Here is a 6,000-nt window from a genome sequence, read left to right as displayed (position 1 = left end):
AGTGGTGAGCGAGGCAAAGTCTTGAGTTCGGAGGTATGTATAGGGCAAGTCAATTCGACGAGGGGTATCCTGGGCTGTTACAAGGCAGGCCAGTTCGGCGAGGTGTATCCCAGGCTGTTACCAGGTAGGTCAGTTCGGCGAGTTATGTCCTGAACTATTGTAAGGCAAGTCAGTTTGGCGAGGTATGTCCCGAACTGTTGCAAGGCAGGCCAGTGGATTACTTTCCGGTTTGGGTCCAAGGGTGAGTTCGGGCCCCTAGTAGGGAGTTCAGTCCGCTGGTTTCTCCTTTTGGTGAAAACGCCTTAGGCTTGCTTTTGTGCCGAACTGTTGCTTTTGCCATGTGTCGCATAACTGTGAGGTCGGGCCAAATCATCCTTCATCAATAATAAAAGAGATGGATCCTATTATTGAAGGGGATCTTTGAACTTATGTCGAATATCATAGGGGCACCATTGGGGTTCCACCATGTGTCTAGCAAGATTCCTCAAGGACAATGTTTATTTTTTCTTGAGGACTCTCACATGTCACATGTTGGCTATGTCCCTTTATGAGTTTTCCTGTGCTAACGTGTCAAGGACAATGTTTGTTTCTAATTGACGTGTTCAGGCATCTATTTGATCACAATTGAGGTGCCTCGTCACAACACACTATGATCAAAAGGAATGGCAATCACTTGCAGGAGGGTGTCGTTGGCCTCAGGGTCCATCCACTGTTCTTTACAGCACGAGTTGCCATCTCATACCCATCACATGGGTATTGGTGTTGTGTTTGGGTTCATCTCAAACTAGCGATATCATATTATGTTCATCGTAGGTCTCAGGTAACTCTCATTGCTCATTGAAAACCATGGATAGATCTTTTAGCATATCGCAAGTCCTGGGAAGCATTTTGTTCCCATCGTAAGTTTTGGATGGCTCTCTATGCTCATCACAAGTACGTGAGTCTTTCATCATTTCAATAAGGTGTCTTTGTGCTATTACAAAGGTGTCATAGTTTGGGATTTCTCTATGTGGTTTTCTTTTGTCGTCATTGTCATAGTCCTGGTGGTGATAGGCTACATGTACTTATAATTAGCCCCCCTACCTATTGATGAGAGTACTCTTGTTGATAAGCATCATCCGCAGTTTGGCATGTGTCTTTGTAATTGGGTGTTCTTTAAAGATAAGGAAATTAGTTTGTCACCGATTATGATTTATAGTTGTGTCAAGAAGAGGAAGGTTTGATGATTTTTGCATCTCGTCTAGGTGATAAGAATGGTTAGCATTTGTTAGGATTGGTCTACATATGGCGATGGGCCTTGCACTTTAGCAATGAGGTCGTAGTTTGAAGTAATTAGTTAGGCAATTTGCTTGTTTAATGACCTATTGGTTGGCAGTAGGGATTATAATAGATCTTTTGATTATTTTTCTATCTGTTATGAGAATATGAAAAATGTTATTGTGTCAAGTTTGAATATGGTAGTAAGGCTACATACGGAGGTTTCCTTGAAGGACAAAGGAAAGTCGAGAGCAGGAGGTAGGCTAAGGGATAGGGCTAATGAAGCGATAGAATGATGATCTCATTATGAGTTGGACCCCTATTTATAGGGAGAGATCTCGAGGTCCCGAATGGAAGGAGCCAAAAGTGTTTGATTACCATTACGAAAGGGAATCTTGGATTCGGTGTCAGTTGTTAGGGAACACCGCTAGGGTTTCACCACATGTCTTATGAGATATCTCAAGGATAAGTTTTCCTTTCGTCTGAGGATTATCATAATATACGTGTGCTACTTCCTTTCGCAAGCCTCTTAGACTGACGTGGCGCGGGTGACATCACTATTTATCTCTCGTGTCCTTTCTAATCCTACTAGACATCCTACCATGCACATTATTAGTGATGCACGTGTTTCTTTTACTCGTTTCTAACCTGCAATGATCTTGAATTCACCATGGTTGTACGTTGGCTTTGATCTCATCGCAAGTCTGTACAAGTCCTGAGCTCATCGCAACTCATTTCATATCTTGAACTCATTGAATGTTTACATGAGTTCTGAGCTCATCACAAATGTAGTCGAGTTATGAACTCATCGCATGCGTTCATGTGATATTGGTTTAGAACCTTTTGTACTCTCATAGTCTAGGTGACCATCATACACCTACATTAGCCCTCCTACTAATTGGTAAGTGGGAGCTTACTGATAAGCATTTTTCTTTGGAGGTTTGTGGCACAGTAAAGAGAGTGGGGGACTGTAGGTGTCATGGCACTTCAATTCTTTTGCTTTCGTAGCATTGGGTCTGATGATTGTAGTGTTGGGTCTAGTGATCATTCCTGTTTTTTATGGGGATGCATGGTGAACTTTGTGCATAAAGAACTTTTAATTTGGTTAGGTTATTAGCCCTTGCTTAATAAGTGTGAGATTATCAAGCATTCTTACATTCGATTTAGTGATTTTATTTGTTGAAGCTCTCAACTCCCTTGCATTTCGATAGAAAGCAGCTTGTTAAAAGACAATTTCTACATGTTGATCTGAGTTTCCAACCCCCTGTTGTGGGAGGTGTGTCTCTGGCCAAAGACGGTTGAGATCGTGGTTTTGATTCCCAGCCCCTGTTTTGGCAGAGTATTGTCTATTGGTGAATTTGTTTATCTGTGTCAAGCTCTTCTCAGCCCCCCATTTGTGTTGAAGAGTATGCGCAGTTTACTGCTATCTGGTCTCTATGGGAATTCACTGCGGGATGAAATGTCCCCTCACATTCATTTGTCGACTGAATTGATGAGGCTGACCGTTATGCATGTGTGACGTGGTTTTCATCATGTCTCGCATAAATGTCGATTTAATGTGTTGTAGACATGCGTGTGGCTCAGGAATTAGGTGTGCATTTTGTGAAGTGATAATTTGCTGACATGGCGGTCCCTTTTAAATTAATATGCCAATTGTCCCAACTTTTTGAGGGTATGTTTGTAATTTTCTTGGGCTTTCTTTTCGGCTAAGTGACAATAGGAGAGTGGTAATCATTTCCTTTCGTCTTCCACGGCTCCATTTGGACTTCCAAACTCGTTCCAAGTTTCTATAAGATAGCGGTGATCGGGAAACTCGTGTCTTTTGTCTGCAATCTTTCTGTGAGTGTGTTGTGCTTTATGTTCTCAGTTCATTTCTCTTTCTGAGTTCTCTCCTTTTCCTATTTCTTCCGATCTGTTTTCAGTGATTGCTCGTTGTTCTCAGAAAAGGGCGTAGTGTCCCTTCATTGACTTTGTTCGAGTCATGGATACTGCGGAGTTTTTCTTTGAGCGTAAATCTTCCAAAATGGCAGACAGTGGAAAGGGTTTCTGGCCCCTATGCCAGTGTCGAGGGGTAGATAAGGGGAGTTTGATTCCATGGAAGGCAAAGAGTTGGTGTGTTTTTACTGTCGTTTGAACCGCTCCGTGTCATTCTGGTGCCATGAGCCGAGGACTGACAATTCAAGGTCACCGGTGAACTACTCTAGTTGGGCACGATTTATTTAGGAAAACCTAATGTTCTCCCGACTACTTCGAGATGCTGGTCTTTTGCCTTTTGTCAACTATTTTATGGACCTCCCTAGCGAGGGTGTCAATTATATGGGGCCCCTTTTAGAGCATTAGTGTTGCCATACTCACACCTTCGTGGGTGCTTTTGGCGAGTTCGACGTCACCGTGGAAGATGTCGCCACTCTCTTGGCCCTTCCGATTGGTGGGGCGGTATCCACCCATCATTTGCAGTTCATTGAGTCAATCCTTACTAATTTGTCCACCTTCTATGCGGAGTTGATGGAGGAAATCCGTGTTTTCAAGTCCCAGGTGGTTGAATCGACCGATCGTGGGGAGATGTCGTTGGAGGCATGGGTGGCTTATTGGTTCGAGACCAAGGTGCGAGTGACATAATGGTTCGTAAGGGAGATAGTCAGTGTCACCTTGCGGCCTTCATTCTTTACGTTGCTTCCCAGTTCCTTTTTCTAGGTACCCCAGATTATGGCTTACGCTCAGTGTTAGTTCCTCTTGTTGTTCTTGCTGTTGACGACCATCATTTGCCATTAGCTTCTATGTTTTTGGGTTACTTGTTTGGCAAGATGGATGACATTGTCCATCAGATAATGGACCCAAGCTGCAAGTGACGTTGCAGCTATGTCTTTTCTCCTTTTCTCTTCATGTTCACCTGTGAGTGACTTCAGTTGAGTGTCACTCCCCGTCTTTTGTCCCCAATGACCGTCACTATTGCAACTTTGGAGGGGTACTTGTCTGAGGAGCAAATTTTGGGTGTTTGTAGAGGGAAGTGGTGACTTGGCACCAAGAGGTTGAAGCAATTTGGGGTGGTCGAGTTTGAACTAAAACTGTCTTGAGGATGGTGATCAATAGTGCGCTATAGAAGCCACTCACCCTCTTGCTCATGTGACACATCTTGTACTCTGGCATGGGGTCATTGCCTACCTTGATTGTGCCGGCGAGGTGCAAGTGACAGCTTACCATCCTAACCGGCTTCTCTAATAGTTCGGTTATGATGGTTTGGGCTCGCAATTCCTACAATCTTCAGGGGAAGGTGTAGTCTGAAGCCATCAGAATTGATTAGCATTCCCAGATGTTTCTTGATTCTCTCTCACAGAGCACAGGAGGGTTGAGGTGTGCAGGTCTATACACTTATCTTACATTTGTTCATTGTTTGGTGGGATGCAGTTGTTTATGGTTGTTGATCCCCGCCCTCGTCATGTTATGCTCCCCGGGTCATGCAGTTGAGCAGGGACAGGAAGAGGTCCCTTCCCGATCTGGTTCCTCTCCAGTTATTGTGGGGGAGCGTGAATTTTTCGGCGTTGTCCGTAAGGATAAGTGTCCTGCTATCGAAGAGGGCGAAGGTAGCTATCCTACTACTCAGAAGAGGTCCAAGACAGCGAGGGTGCCCAGGTCCTTTTGGCCATCAGTGCCAAGGCCGTGTGCTGAATCGAAGTCTCTTTCTAGCACCCCAGCACCACAAGCAAAGGAGCGTTCGGTTTGTGGTGTTCGAAAGGAGCGTCTTGAGGCAGCTATGTAGGACCCTCCAGTTCTCACTCCTGAGGTGAGAGAGGTGGCTGATACGGAATCAGTTCAATCTGCAGTCCTAGTTCCCCTGCTAAAGTAGTTACTGTTCCCGTCGTCGGTGGGCGGGTAAAGAAGATGGCTCCCCGCCCTCACAAGAGGGAGTCTGACAGTTCTGGATTTTTAAATTTGTACGGTTCTTATGCGATGTGTTTGGATTACTGATTCTTTTGTTATTCTGTACTTGTGTTTTTTTACAGTCATTTGTGTTGAAGCAGGTGGAGGTTAGTGAGACTTACCCTAAGGTTGAAGTTCCACAAGTCCCGTCTGAGGGCATTGTGGGTAAAGAGGTATGTGTGATCTAGATGTTTGTTCGATTCTCCAATATGCTTTATTTGCTTACATTAATCGCATCTTGTTTGTTTTATCACAGTGGATTTGCGATGTGAATTTTTTTGATGTTTCAATTGCGCCTGTCACTAGGCATTTGGTGTGGGATTTGAAGTCTTTGCAAGCCCCATGCTGAGGAAATGTCTCACCTTTTTAAGGGTGTTATGGTAATTTTGTGACATTTCGCTTCCCACTTGGTTGGTAGGGAATGATTGGATGACCATGTCAATCAATCGTGTGGCATGGTTTTAGTTCCCAGCATGTGTGGTGTTCTGTTTAAAGGGACATGCGAGGGGGAGTTTTCCTTCCTTTCTAAGTTTCATTTCATGTTAAATGCTTCCATCTACCAAAGATTTTTCATTCCTTTGTTGTGATTCTTGCTTTTTCTTGTGTCATCGTTGCTACAGAGTTTCTAGGGTTTATTCGTCTAAATTAAATGCCTCCTCGTAAGCAAAAGAAGATTGTGCAGGAGGTCTGTTCGTTTGTTGAATTTGTACAAGAAGTCGATACAGTGGAGCTTTTATCTGATTACAAGGCTACCAAGATATCTGATCTTGGCAAGGTTCTGGCCACTTGTGCTTGTGTCAAAGGGGAAGGATGACACATTTAACG

This window comes from Nelumbo lutea, chromosome 4 (genome assembly GCF_056320005.1).
Source record: "Nelumbo lutea isolate HS-2025 chromosome 4, American lotus-T2T, whole genome shotgun sequence".
NCBI lineage: Eukaryota > Viridiplantae > Streptophyta > Magnoliopsida > Proteales > Nelumbonaceae > Nelumbo > Nelumbo lutea.
This window is presented reverse-complemented; position numbering follows the sequence as displayed.